At 41.1% G+C, this 25,301-nt stretch overlaps 1 long non-coding RNA gene across 1 annotated transcript; it reads left to right on the top strand.

Moving 5' to 3' along the window:
* Positions 1 to 24,661: 24,661 nt before the first annotated feature.
* LOC142384128 (uncharacterized) lies at positions 24,662 to 25,076 on the top strand. Its single transcript, XR_012770020.1, has 3 exons — positions 24,662 to 24,695; positions 24,885 to 24,974; positions 25,062 to 25,076. It is a non-coding gene; the product is annotated as an uncharacterized LOC142384128 (long non-coding RNA).
* Positions 25,077 to 25,301: the final 225 nt, after the last annotated feature.

The raw sequence follows: 25,301 nt of genomic DNA, 5'->3' as shown, positions 1-25,301 counted from the left end.
CATTAAAGGGGTGGGCATAAAGGGCCATTTCACTGCTTTTTTTGCATTTTGATCGACCAAAACAAGGTCCTGTATGGAAACTACAAAGGTTACACTGCTCAAATCTGGATGGAATTATTTTAAAGAGGCTATAGATTCATTAAAACCTTGTCTGGGATTTGTGAAACCTTTTTCTGATTTGTGAAAATGCAGAACAGGGCCATTTCACTGCATTTTTGGTATTCTGATCACCCTGAACTGGGTCCTGTATGGAAACTACATTACTTAGACTGCTCAAATCTGGATAGAATTATTCTAAAGAGGGTACAGAGTCTTTAAAACACATTTTATCATTTGTGAAAACTTTATTTGGTCATTGAAAATTCAAAAAGTTCCTCTGAGCTTTCTTTCTTCTTTTCATTTTGAGCATCCAAAACCAGAACCTGTATGAAAAATGATTAAATATGGGTTTAATCATTGATCACATGATATAAATGATATCAAACACACTTTAGAATTTGTGAAACCTTTCTTTGTCCCAAAATTCACAGAAGTCCTCGCCTCTCCATGTTCATTTTAAAGTGATAGTTCGGAGTAGATTCACCCTAGGGTCATTTGAACCGTGACATCCAGCCAAGTAGCCCACCCGAAGTTTTTTCGATATTGGCTGAACATCAGCTGAGTTACTGAGTTATCCCGAATAGCTTAGTACAAGCGCTAATTTCCATTAGCGCTTGATCTTGAGGGTTGATCTACTACTGTAGACAACAAAGCAAAGCTGCTCAATTTCTCCATTGATAAAATAAATTCACAACTCTACAACATAAAAATTCATAAAAAATCATGTAGAATATAGCATAATCTTTGTTGTCTACAGTAGAAGATCAACCCTCATCTTACTTTGAAGCTCCCAGATCAAGGAAGTGACGTCGACGCGGCTTTAGCAGCAGAGAAGCTATTAGGCTTGTGTTGATAATAATAAACTCCTGGACTGTGTACAAACTTCCAAATGCATCGTTTTGTGAGTACAGACCATATCAATCAATCAATCAATCAATCAATTATACTTTATTAATCCCCGAGGGGAAATTCCAGTTTTTTTCCATATTTGTACTACTGTAGAAGTTTGGTGTCATGGCATGTGATTTTAGTGTGGTCATTTTGGAGATACTGCCAGGTTCCATTAGCGCTTGTACTAAGCTATTCGGGATAACTCAGTAACTCAGCTGATGTTCAGCCAATATCGAAAAAACTTCGGGTGGGCTACTTGGCTGGATGTCACGGTTCAAATGACCCTAGGGTGAATCTACTCCGAACTATCACTTTAATTTCCATGAGGATCTCCTGTCTTTCACTACATAGGAAAAAGAAAAAGTTCATGCATTTTACGCCACTAACTACTTACAAGAGTCTTCTTCACTTGTTGACTTTATTATCATGTTCTTTTATCTAGAAACAATGACTTCTCTCACCTTTCTTCCATCTGCCCGTGGTCAACCTCTGCCACCGATTCAATCCGTTTCATTTTTCTGACTACTTCCAGAGCCTTTATTGTTGCCTGTGTAGCGTTGACACGTTATTAATCAACATTTACCTCGAAAATAGCAGGGACACCACCTCTTTTATTTTAATTTGTTACGTTACAGTCCAAAGAGGAAGACTGTTTAAAATCTTGCAATCCTAGTATGTTATTTTAAGAATCAGTCTCATTCTGAGTCGTGCGTCCTATTTGGATTGGTAACCGGCTTTAGTAACTGTCTGTGACGCTCTTAAATGGGTTAACATAAACATTTATTCAACATTGCACAGGTATATAGGTGTATAAACAATTGATAAGAGACAGAATATGGGTACTTTGCAATAGTTGTAGGGAAACACGGTTGAAAGGGAGAGATGACTTAGCTAAACGGGAGGACTAGTGACCTGGGGTTAAAACATTAATACTGAGTCTGGTTCTTCACACGGAACTGCTATGGCTAATCACTTCGGCCGGTTATTTCCTACGGATCTCTGCACAACCATCACCTCCAGAGGAAGGATTCAGCACTCCGAGTTCAGCAGAGTTCCACTGCTCCAAAGATATCAGACTTTATGCACCTTACTTTGCCGTAGAGTATCGTGGTTATTTACAAGGTGAGCGTCAGTCCTTGGAGACCACGTTTCCTTGGTTACCAGCGGCTGGGCGTCGTTGTTGGAGACCACGTTTCCTTGGTTACCAGCGGCTGGGCGTCGTTGTTGGAGACCACGTTTCCTTGGTGACCGGCTGGGTGACGTTTAGTCGGCTGTTCTTCTTGGGCCGGGCGGTGTGATTTAGCAAACACTCGCGTGTATCGGACCAGACTTTTATAAAAAAAGGGAAGTCTAAAAAAATGGGAATTAATAGTTACGGAGTAAAATAGAGAGAGGACAGAAGAGTTGCGGGGAAAGACAAGATTACAAGAGGTCAAAAATTGTAAGCATAAGCTTAGGGGACAAAGGGAGTGGTCAAGGCTTGGAGGACCACAGGGAGGTCCCAGAGTTGCGGATTTTGAGAGTAAGCAGTAAGAGCGAGCTAAGAGGGGGGAGATGGTAGATATGAGAGACAGAATCTCTGGTGCGCTCGGGTTTTAAACTCGAGGTCACATGTCAGCTTTCGTCCAATCAGCGTTTCACTGTCCCCCAACCCAAAAAGCTAAAAAGGGGGGTGGAACTGAGAACAAAGGGGAAAATTCTCTCTTTCAAATGCATTTACCCACGTTACACTGATTTATACAATATAATGTTCTTAACAGGCAATATTGTCACATAAAAGCAGGCATAAACACAAATATGAGCATGAAACACTTATTAGCATACAATACTTCATATTATCATGACAAAAATGGTAATGACAACTTTGCTTGCTGTTAACTAGAATGATCTGCGGCTGTTTGGGTGTTACCTGTGGAATTAAACACTATTAGGTTATGCATTGCACATAATGAGAACATTAAACATCCGTAGTTGAAATTGTCCATGGTTGCTTAGGCTGACATAGTGAAAAGTGTCCGTCATCTATGTCCACTGGGTGGTGCTGTGGTTCCATGGCAGAGTTTCTATTAAATCCAATATTTCATAACTTGATAATTGAAGAAGGTACAAGAATGGCGAATGTTTCAAAATGATCTGTAGGTTTGTCCAGTAATGATTTTCACACTTTCAGTCTACGGAAGCGAGGTTTATAGTGGAATTTTCACTCTCTGAAAATAGGGAAGTGTGGCATTCCTTCAGGTTGGACCAGCAGGACAGTTGAGGCTACATCTGCTCTCTTATCAGGAGGTGTCCTACATAATTTATTATTCGTAGCTGGTCTGGGGGAGAGAAGACTCGGAAACAAAGAACCCCATTTAGTTGGTCTCACATCTGGCTCCGTTATCTCCTTTGAGCTGATCCGTTGAGAGGGTCGTAAAGAGGGTACGTTTCTTGATGTCAAGAAAGGTTGGATCTTTATGTAAACATCTCTGTGCTCTGTCTTTCCTGAGAGCACGCTACACCTGCATCAGACATCCCATAGTCCAACCATTAATATATTGCAAGCCTAAGCTATCATATCCACACGTCGAGAGCACACGCTATATATCTTAAAGATCGCGTTCTGTTTTTTTATATCACGCGTGGTATAAGGACACCCGTAAAAAGCACCCCTTTTCCTCCTTACGGGACGCGCTGTATAATGCTTGAGCACGCGTGCCGAAATACACCACGTGTCCTCTAGATGGCCAGTGCCACACTGAACTTACCTTTACACAGGGGATGTTCCAGCTTGATTATTATGTTTTATTATATATAATATACAAAGACATAGGCGCAGTGTGCAGTTGCAACACTGACAGCAATGTCCAACACATGGTAAAATTATGTAGCATAAAATAACAAGACACATACAAGGCAATTTAGGCACACAAAGATGTTAAAAGCAGTGGCTTAAGACAAGAAGCTAAAAACTTGGGGAAGAAAAACACCCTACAGTCATGAGGTGAGCATCTAGAGGACACGTGGTGTATTTCGGCACGCGTGCTCAAGCATTATACAGCGCGTCCCGTAAGGAGTAAAAAGGGGCGCTTTTTACGGGTGTCCTTATACCACGCGTGATATAAGAAAACAGAACGCGATCTTTAAGATATATAGCGTGTGCTCTTGACGTGTGGATATGATAGCTTAGGCTTGCGATATTAATATGCCCTATTCTGTATTGGATGCTTTGATGAAATCTACAAATGTATTGCTGTCATCTCATTAATCTTTCCACTAACATGTGCTATCATTTCAGACCCTGCTTGTCTTCTCCTGCTCCCATCATAGTCATCTTACCTCCATCTGAGTGCAGACAGGACCTTCTTCATCCCTTTATTAACACTATCTTAGATACTGTACCACAACTTCCTAATTATATCGTCTATCAAACCCGTAGTATTTTGCCATTATGTGTTATGTGCACTGATGAATTGGATATTAAACATTACATTTTGCTGTTAGAGTTCACCCTATACCAGACAAGACAATTTGTGAATGTAAGGTTGAAATACATTTACTTAATCAAGATTTGTCTTTCTGGAATGTTGAAGATGTCTTTTGGGTTAAACTATTTCTTCATATCTTCAAGTGGTTGCCAGTGAGAAATAAACTTCTTGTTAAGTTGTTGTAATATAGATAGTACAGTGTGTAGTTTGGTCAGTTAAAAATGTGTAGTGTTGTCGTGGCTCCAGAGTAGAGTAAAATAAACTAGAAATGCACTCAGAGAGTGCAGACCTCCGCCAATGAAGCTTTGTTTTATAAGCGCATTTTTTTTATCCACCCATATATTGTAGTGAATGGTCTGAAACGATTAAGGTCGTAATCCACCACGTCCGAGAGAAAGCGATGCGTCTGCTTAAACTTGTGCATAGATTCAGCTGGCTCGTGTTCTGATTGAAAAGGTTTACAAAGTTAAGATGCTATCTTTCAGATGCGACTTCTCAGAAACGGCAAAGACGGCTTTCACACTGCGACCCGCTACCTTAGCGGGTCCAAATTGCGGACCTCCTTGTCTCCCCAGTTGGCCATATTAAAAAATGTCTCCAACTTGATGTAGGCTAAAACAGAGTAAAACTTGTCCTCACCTGTCGCTGTTGTTCTGAATCAGCTGTCCATTCTGTCTTTTAAAGCGGCAGTTGGCAACTTTTTTTTAGTCATATTAGCTTGAACTGTCATGGGATTCTGGAAGTAGAATATTAAATAGGCTGTTTAGGAAAAATAACGAAATCTGTAGCTCCCTCTGAAGCCTGTAATCATGCTTGCAAAAATCGAGCGCTCCCGGCTGTTTTTAACCAATCAAGTTAGGGTGGAGGAATCCTACCTGTCAATCACAGCTTGTGCACACGCTGCTGAGCGTGAGTCTGCCCCAGCTTGTGTGCGCTCACACTGGTGTGAACTCACGTGCACAACCTCGTCCACAGAGGGGGAGGGGTTTGGGGGGCGATTCGGAGCTTGTTAGAGTTTGGATGAGGGACCTGAAAGTTGTATCAGTTCGAATTTTCCGACTTTAGACTCGCAATTTTGAAAACTTGCCGACTGCAGCTTTAAACTCCTCACGTCACGCCCACGTCCGACCCGTGTCGATTGTGTTCACATTAAAAACTCGGCTCGGCAAAAAGACTAGGGTCCGACGCGGGTCGAAAGGCGAGTCGAGTTGACGCGGCAGCCCGGGTCGGCAGTGTGAACACAACAGCGGACACGCTAAATTCGCGAATTAAACGCGGGTTATTCGGCAGTGTGAAAGGGGCTACAGTTTACCTTCCCCCCTGCGCACCCCCTCCTACCCCTCCCTCAACGACAACGAAACAACCAAGCCCCGCCACCTTGTGGCAGGTCGCAAGATTGCAGCACGAACAGACGAACATCCAGACAAACATCCAGACATCCAGACAAACCAACAGACAAACTCGGGCGATCACATAACCTCCTTGGCGGAGGTAATTACAATGGGAAAATGGGCTACTGTAATGAAGGTAATCTTCATTACTGACTTTTGGTCTTTGAGGTCACATGAGTAGTATTTTTAATAATGTGGCATAAATAAATTGTCAAATGTTTTATTGAATGTGTATATTAACAACAAGTGGGTGTGCAAGTCCTGTGTTGCCCTCAGCGGGGAGTGAGGGGGGACCAGGCCTGTAAAGGGAAACATCCAGTCAGTTAGTAGCCTGAAATGCTCTGTGATAAGGATACATGTAGCTAAAGGATGTGATAATCTGTGAGGTGACTATGCTGTTTGGAATTGTGAATTCTGAAATTTGTGTGTAAAGTCATTCACCTATGTCTCCTCTCCAGGGTGCTCGGTCAAAAGAGTCCCTACATTCAGTCTGCAGCATTTGAAGGTTCCGGGTCGTACCATGTGCTGATTAGTGTAGGGGGGAGTGCACCAGAATCAGTTAGGGGAAGTCTTTGGTAGATTTGGTACTTTTGTTTAGACATGCTAGGAATTGATTGATTTTATAATAGAGGGTAAATGTATTTTAAGGTTTTTGTGTGTTGTTGTTATGGGGATGTGTAATGGGAGGAGCAGAATCCCCCAGGGGTTTGGTTGGTGGAGCCAGAGTAGGATATAAGGCTGCCAGTTGTACCACGTGAGAGAGTTGGTCCTGTTACTACGAATGCTTCTAGGACCACAGTGCTCCTGGTCCGCAGTATGTGTCCATGTTAAAGTGTACGATTGATGTAAATGTTGGTGAATAAAACACCCGGTTGGTTCATCACTACCTCAAGCCTCCTACCTTGCGTATCCAGCTGCTACATGGCCATCCTAACAGATACATATGTCCATGTACAGTATTCTAAATCATGTAAGCACAACCTAATGATTACTTTTGGTCTTAACCACCCATTATTTTACATTAAATATGTCAAATAAAATAAATTTTTATTTTCTTGGTGTCTTGTAAAATGGCAACTGGAAACAAACTTTAGCCAAATAGACAGTTTTTAATCTCATTATTACAATGGCACGTTATCACATTCACAAACAGGCTAAAGGGCTGCAAGGCAAAGACAATGTTGAACAGTTGTTTTACAGACATCTAAGATAGTGTTAATAAAGGGATGAAGAAGGTCCTGTCTGCACTCAGATGGAGGTAAGATGACTATGATGGGAGCAGGAGAAGACAAGCAGGGTCTGAAATGATAGCACATGTTAGTGGAAAGATTAATGAGATGACAGCAATAAATTTGTGATGCAGATTTCATCAAAGCATCCAATACAGAATAGGGCATATTAATGGTTGGACTATGGGATGTCTGATGCAGGCAACAATAAAGGCTCTGGAAGTAGTCAGAAAAATGAAACGGATTTTATCGGTGGCAGAGGTTGACCACGGGCAGATGGAAGAAAGGTGAGAGAAGTCATTGTTTCTAGATAAAAGAACATGATAATAAAGTTAACAAGTGAAGAAGACTCTTGTAAGTAGTTAGTGGCGTAAAATGCATGAACTTTTTCTTTTTCCTATGTAGTGAAAGACAGGAGATCCTCATGGAAATTAAAATGAACCCATGAGGCGAGGACTTCTGTGAATTTTGGGACAAAGAAAGGTTTCACAAATTCTAAAGTGTGTTTCATATCATGTGATCAATGATTAAACCCATATTTAATTATTTTTCATACAGGTTCTGAATGGTCCAAATGAAAAAGAAAGCTCAGAGGAACTTTTTGAATTTTCAATGACCAAATAAAGTTTTCACAAATAATAAAATGTGTTTTAAAGACTCTGTACCCTCTTTAGAATATTTCTATCCAGATTTGAGCAGTCTAAGTAATGTAGTTTCCATACAGGACCCAGTTCAGGGTGATCAGAATACCAAAAATGCAGTGAAATGGCCCTGTTCTGTATTTTCACAAATCAGAAAAAGGTTTCACAAATCCCAAACAAGGTTTTAATGAATTATAGCCTCTTTAGAATAATTCCATCCAGATTTGAGCAGTGCAACTTTTGTAGTTTCCATACAGGACCTTGTTTTGGTCGATCAAAATGCAAAAAAAAGCAGTAAAATGGCCCTTTATGCCCACCCCTTTAATGCGCGAATCGGAGGCTGGCGAATCGGATGCCAACTTCAGCGTCGTGCCACTGTAGGGGGGTATAGACAATTTAAATATGAATTTAACCCGGAGTGGCACTAATTGCCTGGCATACAATGTCACGGCGAGACGCAGGGGTAGTGGTCGCTGCCTGCACAGCGGGATGAGGAAGTTCAATGTCCGCTCTCGTTCGGGGGCCGCGACCGAGAGAATCGAACGAATCAACTACTGTCTTCAAACCGCCCTGGAACACCACCGGCGGGGTCCGAGCGACAGGGCGGCGGCACGGCTGTCCGTTATCGCAAGCCTAAGCTGTCGCAAGCCAACGCTGCCATATCCACACGTCGAGAGCACACGCTATATATCTTAAAGATCGCGTTTTGTTTTTTTATATCACGCGTGGTATAAGGACACCCGTAAAAAGCGCCCCTTTTCTATCGCAAGCCAAAGCTGCCATATCCACACGTCGAGAGCACGCGCTATATATCTTAACGATCGCGTTCTGTTTTCTTATATCACGCGTGGTATAAGGACACCCGTAAAAAGCGCCCCTTACGGGACGCGCTGTATAATGCTTGAGCACGCGTGCCGAAATACACCACGTGTCCTCTAGATGGCCAGTGCCACACTGAACTTACCTTTACACAGGGGATGTTCCAGCTTGATTATTATGTTTTATTATATATAATATACAAAGACATAGGCGCAGTGTGCAGTTGCAACACTGACAGCAATGTCCAACACATGGTAAAATTATGTAGCATAAAATAATAAGACACATGCAAGGCAATTTAGGCACGCAAAGATGTTAAAAGCAGTGGCTTAAGACAAGAAGCTAAAAACTTGGGGAAGAAAAACACCCTACAGTCACGAGGTGAGCATCTAGAGGACGCGTGGTGTATTTCGGCACGCGTGCTCAAGCATTATACAGCGCGTCCCGTAAGGGGCGCTTTTTACGGGTGTCCTTATACCACGCGTGATATAAGAAAACAGAACGCGATCGTTAAGATATATAGCGCGTGCTCTCGACGTGTGGATATGGCAGCTTTGGCTTGCGATACTTTTCCTCCTTACGGGACGCGCTGTATAATGCTTGAGCACGCGTGCCGAAATACACCACGCGTCCTCTAGACATCTAGACACAGTGTACAGTTGCAACACTGACAGCATTGTCCGACGCAAGGTACAAGAAGATGTAGCATAAGAAATAAGATGCATTAAAAGTGTTAAGAAGCAAAATGTATATAATATACAAAGACATAGGCGCAGTGTGCAGTTGCAACACTGACAGCATCGTCCAACACATGGTAATAGAAGATGTAGCCTAAAATAATAAGGGTAACACAGCAAATTTAAATAAACAGGACATTTAGGTGCAGTGTACAGTTGCAACACTGACAGCAATGTCCAACACATGATAAAATGATGTAGCATAAAATAATAAGACACATACAAGGCAATTTAGGCACACAAAGATGTTAAAAGCAGTGGCTTAAGACAAGAAGCTAAAAACTTGGGGAAGAAAAACACCCTACAGTCACGAGGTGAGCAGAACTACTTAGGGCCTATGTTTAAGTGTCAAACAGGCTTTCTCAGAAGACATGAGTTTTCACTGGCTTCTTGAAGGTTGAGAGGGATGACTCTGCTCTTGTAGGAACTGGTACCTTATTCCACCACTGAGGAACAGTGACAGAAAACCATTTGGACTGGACATCTTCTTGTGCCTTGCGTCGGACAATGCTGTCAGTGTTGCAACTGTACACTGTGCCTAGATGTCTAGAGGACGCGTGGTGTATTTCGGCACGTGTGCTCAATATGGCAAGCCTAAAGTGCCATATTGCGCATCTAAGTATCACGTTAAGATTGCAATTCACCCGCTAAAAGCGCCCGTTTCCCCGAATTTTTGCCCGCTTTTTACGTCCGCAATGATGGTTCCGCAAATTATAGAAAGATGACAATGCCACAACGATCATTGGGCTCAAATTTTGAAAGTAATCCCAACAAAATCAATTTTCAAAGGATGGAATGATATTAGCTAACAACCGCACTTATATTACACTTTTTATTGCCGTGTTTTATTGTCATTTGACATATTCAGGGGCAATCGGGCATTTTTTACATAGCATGAAACACACAGAAAACCAAAATATATATTTTAGCAAACCTGGTGGAAGCATTTAGAATAGTGCAGTGGAACATTGTATAATTTCTCATTATGCAAATCCTTGTCACTGACCCTAACATGAATTTTTTTCTGCATTAAGCTCACATTAAGATCACCTACATTAAGATCACCTCACACAAATGAGTGCTGTTCTACATGCAGCTCAGAAGGTGGGGCGGAGGGAGTGAGAAAGACTGTTAATATTGTAAATATAAATAAATATTTTTTTTCTGGTTCAGTTCCTTCAGCATTATGAACTACATGTACACATAAACACAGGCTATATTGTTAGTTTAGTCATTGGTAATTTTACATGTTTTCTGATGGGCATTGAATTAATTTGAAGCTGAATAAAACATGATAGTCAAGCTGGAACATCTCCTGGATAATGGTAAGTTCAGTGTGGCTACTCCTTATAGAATAGTTAGGCCCGTTAACAGGAACAGATGGATATGAAAAATAAATCATTTTTGTCCAATACCACATAAAAACTAGATACAGCTTAATTTGATGGGGGGTGCATAATTGAAATGTATGGAGCAACTGCTCCAGATTGATTACAGATAACACATAGGCCGTAAGGTGAACCCCGTTTTCGTTTAGGCTCGCTCCGTGCTCTCCGAACTACATGCCCGTTCGCTGATAAAAATGACCAAGTTATTTTGCACTTATAAAAAAAGTTACGCGTCACAGAATCCTGTACTTTTTTTAAACCGAGACGTTTTCTGAAGAAATATTTTCCTCGGCTGAATGACGATTTTGACATCACAAGACACCACGTGACCGCGCTAGACCAATCACGTTGCCGATTTACGACAACAAACTGGAAAAATGACAACCTGCCTGGTGCTGTCAAATCTAACCTACAGAAAGGAATCTCGCAAAATATCATTTTAAAGTGAACATAAAATAATAATTATCAACGATAATGCTCATTCATGTATTTCTGAATTGAGCCAAATAAATTCTAAATAGTGCTTTATTTACAGCACGAAGCACAATTATGCAAGTGACCTTTCATGTTGTCATTTTGATCAATTAATGGAATTCCAATAATTATTGATAACCACCCACGTGTTTGTAACGTGGGCTAAATTAATTCCAAACAGTGCTTTATTTATAGTACAAACAACTATTGTGCAAGTGGATAATAAGGTTACCTTTTCATGTTGTCATTTTTTATTAATGAGTGGAAATAATTCTAATTATCAATGATAAGGACCATTCAGGTATTCATTTATTGATTTATTCACTAATAACTATGCAACACATAAAAAAGTCAAAACAAGTAGGGTATACACATCAACTGGCATTTACATCAACTGGCATAAACTTATATACATATATACATAACCATAATAAAAGGAATGATACAAATGGAATAGAATAGAGGTAAAAAAAAAAAAGCACACACACACACACTATTCCTCACTGTCAGTGCTGGATTTCTTGTCATCCATGTCACTTGAAGATTTCCATCTTCCAGATGCCAACCATGTCCAGCGGGATGTGGAGTGCCTATCTTTTGCTTTACACATGACCTCATTATTTTAGCCTGATAATTTGCCCTTTTGCAGTGCTGGTGGAGGGCATCACTTGTTGGGGGGATAGATAATTCTGGCAAGGCTGATGATGCCATACAGAAAGCTTTGTACCTAGCCTCATTGATGTTTTCTGCGGTTGGCTGATCGTACAAATGGCATACATATTTGCAAAGTAATGCAAATGTAGGGTGGTCCAAGTTAAATTCAGTCCCCAGATTTCTGAAAGCCTTCAGGTAGACAACTTTCTTGCATGCCACAGCAAATGTCTTCTTTTTGCCTTGTGGTGTCACACCCAGTGAATGTATGGATCCCAATCAAGGCTGAACACACACTGGCTCCGAGAGCTGATGACACCTTGGTAATGTCCATTATGCGTGTTCTGTTGCCCATCCCTGTGAAAAAGTACAAGCTGCATGGCAATTCTTTCTGCACTCACAGCAATGACTGCTACATCAGTGTCAGGGCTCTTAATAATGACAGTCTTATGTTCCTGTGCAGCATGTTGTGCATGCAAAAACACCAGTGTCACATTCTTCGTGGTCACACTGCAGGTCTTCCACAGCATGAACAGACTGCACACCTTCCAGTACAGTCACATAGTGACATTGGTGTTGATGTGCTATGTACAAGCTGAGGTTTCTTCCCACTGCTGTAAGATCAGCATGTGGCCACGCATCGTATAAGAACTCAGCAAGTGCTTCTTTATTTGTTCCTTCTGATTCCTTCCATTCCACCTTGTGCAGGTGAAATTCTGTGTTTCCTCATGCTTAACAGAAGATATGTGCATGTAACAAATCTTTCGGTCGAAATGTCGTCTTCTTCGGTACTGCTGGATGATCGCGCTGCTACTGCGGTGCTGTTTACCAGCTCAGCTGACATACCAGCTATCCGATTCGTCCATTCTGATGACGTTTCAACCGTGGCACCTCTCGCGAGCCAAACTGTTATTACGCCTGCCGAATATGTACATACGCCTTGCCAGGCACTAGTTATTCCTTTAAACGTTGCGAACTAAAAAAGTACTGTGTTCTGAGCGGCGAAACTTTTTTTAAACCTCAACATAACTCAATCTTTTTATGAGCTGAAGCGTGTTTGGTACGTAGAGCGTGGAACAAGCCTGGTGTTCTGAAGGAGTTTTCGAGGTTCACCTTACGGCCTAATAACAGTAACTTAAATTTTAGCGAGAGTTCATTGAAGTTTATAGAGCCACTGCTCCTGATTGATTACAGATAACACAACTCATGTAAGCAAGAGTTCACACGGGATTCGAAGGTGCTATTTTAAGAGGCATGTTGAAACATGGTCGCTGGCCTTTGGCCAAGGGATAGCCTAAAGAAAAAAAAACTTAAGAAACGGGCTTGGTTAGAGACAAGAGAGAGTATGAGGGGAAAACTTGAAATTACCACTGCGGGATTCGAACCTGCACTGACGCAAGATATTTGCATGCCAGGCAGTCACTCTAACCACTGTACCACCACTTTGTTGTTTTGAGAGGAACTACTCCAAGTACCAACTCTAACGCACAAAACATTAGTCAGCAATGTATGTCGATGAAAAACACTTTTACACGAACAAATGCATGGAAATGGATTCAAAATAACAGCGAAGTGCATGTGTAGGAGTTGTATTCCTAAAATTAAAGCTTTGTAAAACGACAATGCAGTGAACTTTGGCAACATTGCCACACAGAGATCTGTGCAGAGTTTTCAACAAAGCAGATCTGTGCAGAACTATCTTGGTCTGGCTGTCTTGATCAGCGATTGGGCGCAACCACTTCAAATGCATTGGCTGTCGGAAAAGAAGGAAGGACATTATTATCATATTAGGAAAACGCACGTCTTGAACGCGCGTATTGTCAGGTCAACACGCGCGTTCCTTACGGGCATCGTTACCTAGACGCGCGTTGTGCGGAACCATCATTGCGGACGTAAAAAGCGGGCGAAAATTCGGTGAAACAGGCGCTTTTAGCGGGTGAATTGCAATCTTAACGTGATACTTACATGCGCAATATGGCACTTTAGGCTTGCCATAGCTCAAGCATTATACAGCGCGTCCCGTAAGGAGGAAAAGGGGCGCTTTTTACGGGTGATATAAAAAAACAAAACGCGATCTTTAAGATATATAGCATGTGCTCTCGACGTGTGGATATGGCAGCTTAGGCTTGCGATACGTCTCCATCCTGTCGCTCCGAACGGGCGAGCTGGATCCCTCACCGTCGCTGGCCTTCCTCAGGCTCCTGACTCCTCGTCCGCTCCGCTGGCTTGTCCCCAAAAAACGATCTCCCGTGTTCCCCTTTGTCTCCCTTTTCTCCTCAGGTAGATGCCGGCCCACCTCCCTCACACTTGGAAGGCCCGCCCTGTGGCCAACCAATCAGCCACCAGTCTCAATCGTCGGACTCATTATTATCAGCTGTGGACGTAAAGCACCCCCCCCCCCCCACACACACACACACACACACCCCCAAAGACTCAACAGTCCCCACATTTCCTCAATGTATAAGTTAAAAGTCCAAGTTGCATCAGTCCATGTACAAAGTTATCTTTGACAATGCCAGTCCACCACACATCAGTCCATAAACAGTCACTTCCCCACAAAGCCTCAGTCTACTGGTGACATATTATTTTCAGAAGCAAAACGCTTTATTTTAAAAGCCCCAGCCAACTAGCCGGAGAACTTACGTCACCGCCAAAAAGAGGCTGTAACTCGGCTCACAGGACGCAGCAGGGGGTAGGAAAATGTTCATAAATAATATGGGATGTCGTACAGCTTCATGTCAAAAGAGGCGAACTATCCCTTTAAGGCGACATTGGTATTTTTGCTATAAAATGAATTCCTTCAGTCAAAACAAGTTCAAACTCCTTTGTCCTTCATATATATACATTCTAAGTAGGTTCCATGCATAAACCTCTTTAAATGACCTTGTATGAGAAAGAAACACAGGAATAGCCTTCCTTTGCGGAGTTAAGATGAAATTCGGATTTTTGCTTATAAACACAAATTCCTTTAGTCAAAACAAGTTCAAACTCCTTTGTCCTTCATATTTATCCATTCTCAACCCAGTCTCACAGCAAAGCATGTAATACCTACGTTGGTCCACGGGGGAATACGTGGTATATTCACGATAAAGGCTCTAACATTGTGACATACTTACTGTGGCCTATTCATTTACATTGGCCTAGGCACTGGTCACGTGACCGTCAAGTTTCCCCCCGGTAAAAACAAAAAAAATGGCGGACACTCCACTACCATCCACATTTACATACATTTAGATGACATTTCTGACGAGAAGTTTGCATTATATTTTCATAATCTTCTATCAGAGAATGTAGACAACCTTCCTTTTATTAGTTTCTACGAAGATTTTAGTATCTCTTTAGAAAATCGTTGCAATGCAACGATTTGCACCGTTGTTAAGGTGGTTGCTATGGACGCTGCTATCTTGTTTCTTGTTTTTTTATTTATATAGCGCCAAATACAACAAATGTCATCTCAAGGCACTTAGATAATAAGTCCAATTCAAGCCAATTGGAATTCAATTAATTGTAATCATAATTATTCATAAAATAATCCAATTCGTTCATATAGAGCCAATTCAAAACAATTTTCTAGCTAAGGAAACCAACAGATTGCACTGAAAACTTTTTCTTTTTCGGTCCAATCTCCTGGCCTGAGCGTGCCTGAGGCGACTGTGGAGAGAAACGACTCCCTTTTAACAGGAAGAAATCTCTGGCAGAACCAGACTCAGGAAGGGTGGCCATCCGCCTCGACCAGCTGGGGTTTGAGAAGACAGAAAGGGGGGAGGGGGGGAGGGGGGGAAGGGGCCGCGGCGGCACTGTAACACCATTCAAAGGATATCTGTTGGAACAGGGAAACACGAGTTAATGACCACAATACTGTCACATATACATAAAGAGAGTAAAGTGAGGAAAGGTGTGACAGATGAGGCCCCCCAGCAGTCTAGGCCTATAGCAGCTTAACTATGGGATGTTTCAGGATCACCTGAGCCATCCCTAACCAGTGTTGGGAGTAACGGCGTTTAAGTATAACGGCGTTACTAACGGCATTATTTTTCCAGTAACGGAGTAATCTAATTAATTACTTTCCCCATCGTTACAACGCCGTTATTGTTACTGAGAATATAAAGTGGCACGTTACTACAATTTGGTTGTAGGCTTTCGGCTACACATCAGCTGCCTGCTGCCTGGAGAGAGCAGGGGTTGGGGATGATGACACCGTTGCAAATGCGATGATGATTGGCTGGGTGGGCGGATGACCTACTTGCGTTGTCTCACTGCACGCGCTAAACACACACAAGACAGCGGCGACAAACCAGGGAAGTTCACAGGTATCGTTCTCTAACTGGAATTACCAGAGCTGTACGGCTCCGGTAATTACTGGCACTACTTCTCACCCGTGGAGATAAAAGGCAAGAATGTGTATGTAACATGCACGCTATGCCCAGGGAAAAAAACTTTATCCACGTCTGCCTCAAGTAACTCAAATCTAATGAAGCACCTTCCATCAACCCATGCGAATATGAAGCACTTGTTGCTTCTGCAGCTGCTAACCCAACCCCAAGCCCAAATGCAGCTAACGTGAGCCCCAGCGAAGGAGACGGAGCCACTCGAAAACAAACAACACTCGATTTTTCTGGTCAGAATTTATTTATTAATTTATTTCTATGCATCATATGGCAGGCTGCAATCTATTGAGTTCAAATAAATACCGAATGTTCTAAATTACTGTGTTTTTAGATCTTCTATATAGGGAGTATAGGGAAATATTCACTGAGTCTGGTCCATTTTTTTCCTTTAGCACAAGTTTTTTGTGTTTTCCTTGAATGAATTCAATCAGTTAATATAAACATATTTAATGTTAAAGATGTTACAGAACATAACAGCGTTATAGAACACAAAAAATAATGCCACAGTTACTTTGCTGAGTAACTAATTACTTTTACAATGTGGTAACTGAGTTACTAACTCAATTACTTTTTAGGAGCAGTAACAAGGAACTATAACTAATTACTTTTTAAAAGTAACTTGACCAACACTGTCCCTAACTATAAGCTTTATCAAAAAGGAAAGTTTTAAGCCTGGTCTTAAAAGTGGAAAGGGTGTCTGCTTCCCGGACATTTACTGGCAGCTTATTCCACAAGAGAGGGGCCTGATAACTGAAGGCTCTGCCTCCCATTCTACTTTTAGAAACTCTGGGAACCTCAAGTAAACCTGCAGTTTGGGAACGAAGTGCTCTGTTAGGAAAATATCTTACAATGAGATCTTTAAGATATGATGGAGCTTGGTCATTAAGAGCTTTATATATAAGGAGAAGAATCTTAAATTCTATTCTGAATTTAACAGGGAGCCAATGAAGAGAAGCTAAAACTGGAGAAAATATGATCTCTCCTGTTAGTTCTCATCAGAACTCTGGCTGCAGCATTTTGGATCAACTGAAGGCTTTTCAGAGAACATGTGGGACAGGCCAATAATAAAGAATTACAGTAGTCCAATCTTGAAGTAACAAATGCATGGACTAGTTTTTCTGCATCACTCTGAGACAGGAAGTTCCTGATTATAACAATATTACGAAGATGAAAGAAGGCAGTCCTAGAAACCTGTTTTATATGTGAGTCAAATGATAAGTTCTGGTCAAAAATAACTCCAAGGTTGCTCACTGTAGAACTAGAAGCCAAGGAAATACCATCTAGAGTAACTATATAGCTAGACAATTTCTCCCTAGAGCGCTCAGGTCCAAAGATAACGACTTCAGTTTTGTCTGAATTTAGAAGCAGACAGTTCTGAGTCATCCAGGTCTTTATGTCTTTAAGACATGCTTGTAGTCTGAAGACATGCTTGTAGTCTATCTCTGCTAGGCCACTAGGTTGCATATTATCTAATGATTTGTATTTGTTAATTATATTATTTGATGTAAACGTTAATAAGGGGTCCCGGATAACAAACGAGAAAAATATTTAAAAAGCTTATTAAAATATAGCTACACCAAATCTGTATGCCGCATTCGCGAGCGGATCAGGCACAGTACGGCAACTCAACTAGGACAATACATATTAGCTGGGGCTCATGGTGGTTGCTATGGACGCTGCTATCGCTGCTAGGCCACCTCGTTGCATATTGTCTGATGATTTGTATTTGTTAATGATATTATTTGCTGTAAACATTTAATGAGGGGTCGTACATCTAATCCCGGATAACAAACGAGAAATATTTTAAAAGATCATTAAGAGATAGCTGCACCATATCTGTATAACGCATGCGCAAGCAGGTCATGTCTATCAGTTTGTCGCTGTCAATAAAGTTGAAAAAAAGAAAAAAAAAGAAAAAAAAAAGGTTAAAAGGGCCCCGCAGCTGGCTCAGTCAGGTATTTTAAACAGGTAAACACCGATGAGTTATTTCTTGCCGACATGCTTTTGGGAGAATGTGAGGTAAGAAAAATATCTTCTTTAATATCTTCCTTTCTTAAAGCTATAATGTGTAATATTTCACGGACAATGAATGTCTCCATGTTGCTCTGCCATTTTAAAACTACGGGATTTGTAGAAGGACATGTCATCAGCTTCGCATTTTCCGTTTCCAATGTGGAAACGGAAAATGAGACATTCATTGGAGTGTAACACTCTTATGTACATTCGTATGCTGAATATAAAGAATATAAGAACACTGCACTTTTGTGATGGAGGTAATTAATAACGATTGAGGTAATACTTGTGAATGATAAGACTCAAATTTGTTAATAGACAACGTGAAATATTACACATTATGGCTTTAAAGCTGCCGTCGGCAACTTTTTTTTAGTCATATTAGCTTGAACTGTCATGGGATTCTGGAAGTAGAATATTAAATAGGCTGTTTAGGAAAAATCCCGAATTCTGTAGCTCCCTCTAAAGCCTGTAATTGTGCTTGCAAAAATCGAGCGCTCCCGGCTGTTTTTAACCAATCACGTTAGGTTTATTATTTATCTATTATCTGAGCAGAACAGTCACCAACCACGTCTTCCATGCTGAGCGTGAGTCTGCCCCCAGCTTGTGTGCGCGCACACTGGTGTGAACTCACGTGCACAACCTCGTCCACAGAGGGGGAGGGACCTGAAAGTTGTATCAGTTCGAATTTTCCGACTTTAGACACAGAATTTTGAAAACATGCCGATGGCAGCTTTAAGAAATGTGGGTGCCGAGTTATTTTTACTGAATTTCTACCTGAGTTTTTGTCATCAATTCGGCAGTCGCCATTTTGGGGGTACTCGGTCAGACCGTTCAAAACATTTGGAGTTTTATAGACTGCCAAAAAATACATTTATCAGAGGAAAGGAGGCGTGTGTGGTCAGCGAAGCTAAACCAGGATCGACAAGGCAAAACTCTGGACAACATCCAAATTTGTGTATATGCGCTTTGTCAATACGCCCCTAGGCGTTTGATAATGGCGCATACTCAGTGGAGTTACAGGGCACTGTAAAAATCGGATTAAGGGCTGAATTACAATAAGAATGAGTTATTAAATGGATGTATACACCTTAATCTGAAGAGAAATTGCTGAAATTGTTACTCGTGGTCGGATTAAGACACCGAGATAACTTGGTTTACAGTCACACTAAACGTGATTTTAGACTAGTGAAGCACGTGGTGAATTGGACATTGCGTTCTGCGCATGCTCGAGATTTTTTTTCAGCTACAACAACGGTAATACAGGCTGTGTTCGAAATCGCCTACTACTCCCACTAACTTTAACGTTTTTTAAGTTCCCGGATGCATACTAGATTCGCCGAAATGTTGGGTATACATCATGAGATTACTACTCATACTCAAACTACCCAGCATGCAACATAACGTGACGTCGCCGATCGTCATTTCCTGTCAAAACGGCAGTTTCAAGCTAGCTACCGGCTACCATATCTATGCTAGTTACGAGGGTAGGTTCACTTCCTGTTTCAAAACAAAAGCACCAATTGTATCGTAATGGCTTTCCCTATAATAAAAGGCAACGGGTATTTTATTTTGTGAAAATAACCGGAAGTGCCTTACTCGCTGCGGCTAGCTTTAGTGGCACCATACAGCATACTGTCTGATTGAATGAGTATGCCGTTTGCAAGTATGTAGTAGGCGGTTTCGAACACAGCTACCTTCTCCTTTGACTTGCGGTTTACGGCTCCGGGAAAAAATCTCGATACACCACACTGAGCTTATATCTGATTGGTAAACCGAGGAACCTCTGCCCGGAAGTATTTTTCTCACTATTTTAAGGATTTCTTTTAATGATATCAACAACATTTCTCAACACAAACGTGTCAAAGTTTCACTGAAAATTCAATAATAAGATAGATTGTCGTTGCCCTCAGAATTTTTAATTTTTAATTTTTTCTCCATCGATTCTGATAAATAAAGTTTTATTCGTATGTTTTGGATGGCGGAAAGGCCTACACTACCCATAATCCTTTGTCAGACAGAGGGTGCAGATCCAATCCGATTGAACGTCACATATTTTTCTTTATTTGCTTAAATATTTTGAACACCGATTCAAGTAATGTGGGTTTCAAACTGAACATTTATTTTTACATCAATGTAAATGCATATATAATATTTGTAAGTTGAATACATAATAAATTCTCACAACCATTATGCTGCTGTGGCCCTCGTTGACAATGAGTTTGACACCCCTGGAGGCGATTTGAAGTTATTATGTAATATTAAATATGTCTCGCCAGAAAGTTGTATGTATGGAAACATTTTTTTACAGTTGCCTGTTCATACGGATGCTGCTATTGCCTGATATTAAAGTGGTGTGTTTCACGTCAGAGTCAAAGTAAAGAGTCAGCGACAGGGTCTGAAACTCGGAGAGAAAAGGTTGTTTGGCTTGAGGAAGATGAGGACGGCCAACCTCTCCATAAAAGACAGAGGACTGGGGAGAAACGGAAACGGGGACACGTCACTGGTTGGTGGTCTTCAAGCTAATTGTTCTTATATATTTTTTATATATATATATATATATATATATATATGTATATATATATATATGTATATATATAAAAAACTAAATTATTAATTACAAAATGAATCTTTATACTGTGGCAGTGACATCTGGGAGCACAGAACCTTCCTGTTCTTCGACATATGGACAAGAGACAGAGACCATCCAAAACTTAGGTTACTTTTCTTCTTCTCCCTACTTGTTTTTTTTTTCTTCACTTGTTGTGCTTAGCTACATTGAACCTTACTTTACAGCAGATTTTCTCCTTTGTCTTTTAGACTCCCTTATCCAAGAAGTACAAGATCTCTTGGGATGTCCTGCTGAAGAACCCGTCTCATCACAGTGGAAGGAAAGGCAAAGTTCAGCCTTGCAAAAGTGGACTATGTTAAGGCCCTTTATGGTTAACCAGATGTTATCATCAGAGAGGCCTAAACAGGGATTATGCCAACACTGTGGACAAAAGCTTGCAGTAGTTACATGCAGAGATTGTTTGCCAAGACCACGTTACTGTACTGCATGTGATATTACAACACATGAGTCTATGGCACTCCATAACAGAACATCTATGATAGAGGGTTTTTTTTAGGCCATTGTCACCTTCCACATACATCAAGGAAGATGAGGGAGGAAAATTCTCCTACCATGAAAAAGGTAACCATTGTTAATAACTATATAGGCTATTTTGTAATTAAAATGTGTTAAATACAATATTATTAAGTTATATCACCCTGAAAGAACACCCTTATTTTCCAATTATTTATTATGTGAAGTGTTCTCATTTCATTCCTAGAGTGCATCTTACCAATCATGCTGTGATTGTTCTACTGGGCAAATGAGTGTTTCCCAAGGAAAGCAAGTAATTTTGATTGGAATGAATGGTAAGGATTTTCCAAAATAGTCTTTTCATACAGTATCAACTTTTTATATTCCTTGTGTTTTGGAATAACTTTTCTTTTGATATTCAGGCCGTTACAATCTGTCCCTCCCACGTATCAGCTGCCCCTGTGGAAAGTCCTGGTCAGTGGACATAGGTGATCTGGTTGATAGTGGTTATTGGCCAGCCACAGACAATTTTGACACTTTGTACACTGTGGATTTGTTCAGTACATACGAGGATCTCAAGATCACTGCCCCAGGAATGTCACGGCAAGCTTTTGTTAGCATGCTAGAACATCGCACAAAAGGCTTTCGTCGGGTGAGTACAAGATGTTGTTCAAGAAAACAACCAAGTTTGCTGAGGGGGTGCAGGCTTATTGGAATTGAATGCAGAATGCAGGGTCAGAGAACAGATATACCCTGTCCTCATGCCTTTTATGTTTTGCTTTTAGAGCGGCAAGATATGTGGGGATACTATGCAGAAGTCATTTCTGGAATGGACCTATGCCAAATATGAAGTGGAAAGGCTGTCTCAGGTGCAGCATTTTCAGTGTCCTGCATGTACACCCTCCATGCTGGCAGTTGCAGTGGATGGAAATCGGAAACTTTACCGCTTCAAGAGCCAACCGGGGTGTGTAGAATTCTGTTCCATATAAATTCTACAGTGCTACTGTAATTGTCATTTTAATCCTTTCTATTTTTTTTTTTTTTTTTTTTAAGACCTGATGGATTTTTCGATGGTGTGTTTCTGGCCAAGGATGCTGAAGGGTCCTCCTTTGTTGACTACATCCATGGGACAACCAAACATGTAAATTTACATTTTATTTTTAAATTTTGATAAACACTTGCAGTCTACTTACAATTTTTATTTTCTATGACTACAACATTGACATTTACAGCTTTATTCATACAGTTTGAGTTTATCTACATATGTCTGCTTTCATCTCTTTTTAGAATCCTGCAAAAGGGACTTGTGGTACAGGTCAATGGGTGGCAGCACGAGAGTCTGCAAGCAAGTCGGCAAGCAAATTGGATGAGGAAGGTGTTGAAGTTGCGGTCTGCCGTCATGGGGTCTTGCTCAAAGGACTGAATATGTTCCGTGGTGAAATATTTGCATACCCGTTATATCTTCAGAAACAGTTGGCATCACCGACTGTGAAGCTCTTTTGCTCTGACGTAGTCTGCAAATACTGGCCATATCTGGAGAGGGTTGTCCGTTTCTGTCCAGAGCTACAAGACCTGTTGAACATGCGCCCATTTCTTTCAATTATGCATGCTAAAGCACATTCATGAATGTGTGAGGTAATTATTGACAAATTGTTTTTATAATACCCCCTATAAATCCCCCAGTCTTATGTTTTGTCAAAGTGTAACAATTAATTAAATGTTTTGTAGTTGAAGTGGGGAGGACGTAACCAGTGACGGACTGGGGTAAAAAAATGGCCCTGGCATTTTGCACCCACAAGCGGCCCCGTAGACCAGCATTTGCCAACAACAACACCCCACCCCCCCCCACACACACACACTTCACCACATGACGCATACTGTAAGCATTTATTGACGCGCAATGTCATATAAATAGGCAAAGAAGATGGAATGATGAGGCGATTCGCAGTAGTAATTACTTGCAACACACAGACATATAGAAAAATGGTGATGCGCACCTTCAATAGAAACATTGGTGACAGCGCACCAAATCCACATCCAAAACTCAAGTTTCAGAAACCGAAATTAAGCTTCAAACTAGAAACAACAGGCACTGGGCATCAAACTTTCCTGCACGCACGCACAGACAGACAGACACACACACACACAATCGTCCACTTGTTTTTGATGTCCACTTCGCTCCTGCACCCTGTGTTTATATGCAAAAGTCCCTTCTTTAGATCGCTGTCCACTCGAGAGAGACCCAGTGGTTAGTGGAAATCCTTCGGCCCCTACCTTGTCTTGTTCGTAGCGTCTATGCAACACATCTTGTTAATATCCATATTTGTGTAGTTGCTATCCCATTGTGAACATATTTCTTGGTGATTGCAGAGACAAAACTTCGTCATATTCTATTTTCTCCGCTCCCCCTTTCTGTCATTTAATACCTCCTCCTGGTCCTCGATTAATTTTTTTTTAAATTGTTGTAAGTAATCCATCCGCGACATCTACCGTCCCCGTTTATCTCTTACTTTGACCAACAAGCTACAGAATGTTGAATCTTCTACGTTCTATTTTTTTTTGGCGGGAGCCGGGTAAATGAAATTCCCACAAGGCAGTGCTTTACTCCAGTTGTCTCAAACACATTCAAAATATAGATAGATATACATTTCTTTTATTTTAAACATTACATCGTACGAAGATAGATTCAGATAAAATAAAAAAATGTAAATGAACCATAATAAAACACATCATCAAGGTCCCACCGTCAGTGTGTAATGTATACCGATTTCAGTGGTATAAATAGCGAAAAGGTGCCATTAAAAGGTCAGTAAGAAGGAACTTTTTAGGATGACGAGGGAGCGTGATGACCGACCGTGACTGCGGGACCGCGATGGGTATTGTCGGGGCCGCGATGAGCATTGTCAGGGCAGATGTGCCCGAATGCCAGACCGCTCAGTCCGTGCCTGGACGTAACCAAGAAGGAGCAGGTACAACCATGGGAGAGGAAGTTGAACAAGTCAACAGTTTCCTTTCTCGAGCAGCCATATGTTCTAAGTTCATGGCAAAAGCGGGTAAATAATCTTTTCATCTAAATTGTGTAATTTTTTTAGTTTCTGGTTTCTTGGCCTAATGTGGTTTGTTTGTCAAGTTCGCACAGACATGCTAACGATCCAAGCAAGTGGCTGGAACAAGAGGAAGGCAGAAAACCTTGACTGGACATTGGCTAAAAGATACATCAAGGTATGGTATTGACTTTTTTTTTTAATTAAAAAAAAAATTTATTTTTGTTTTTGGAGAAAATTATACAATGCATTTGTTTTGACAGACTGTACAGAGGATTGCAGACGCAACGAAGGACCTTCAAAAACTCACTACCGAGTTGTCTATACATGAAGACGCAGTCCAGCACTAGGTGTGTGATGTTCAGCAGTGGACCACAGGTAGCACAGGGAGAAGATTGTTCACTATGCTTATTTACAGAACTCTGTTGGAACTCACTAATTGGAAATTACATCAATTGAAATTGTTTTTTTTTTTCACATTATTTATGGTTCTGACAATGTTGCTTGTACTGAATAAATTTTGCCTCCGTCACTGAACTCTGTCACAACTTTACTTGTCTTCACAAGGAGCAACTGTTCAAAATGATAGGCAGAAGACCATCGAAGGACTATATTTGAGCATCAAGCAGCGCAAGTTTCAGCTCTATCGTCAGACTGGTGAGACTATAAAAGCTATTTTTTTTAAAATGATTTATTACCTTGTAAATTTATAATTTCACGCAATCATTTTGTTTCATCCTTCAGTTGGCAGTAAGCGGAGTTATCAACTTAGAAAAAAGATTGCTGCAGAAAAGAAAGCTTTGGATGATGCCATTGTTGAATACAACACTGTTGTGGGTGATGCTGACAAACTCCCTCCTCCTGATGAGTTCTTGGTTGAAGACAACTTCTCCTGGCCTTGGGAATGTAAGACTGAGTGTGTAAGATTGCCCATGCACAAACCTTAAAACCTTTCTATAATTGCTAACGTGTTTGATGTGATGA

This window comes from Odontesthes bonariensis, chromosome 1, assembly GCF_027942865.1.
Source record: "Odontesthes bonariensis isolate fOdoBon6 chromosome 1, fOdoBon6.hap1, whole genome shotgun sequence".
Classification (NCBI taxonomy): domain Eukaryota; kingdom Metazoa; phylum Chordata; class Actinopteri; order Atheriniformes; family Atherinopsidae; genus Odontesthes; species Odontesthes bonariensis.
The sequence above is the reverse complement of the archived record's forward strand: the minus strand, read 5'-3'. Positions and strand labels throughout refer to the sequence as shown.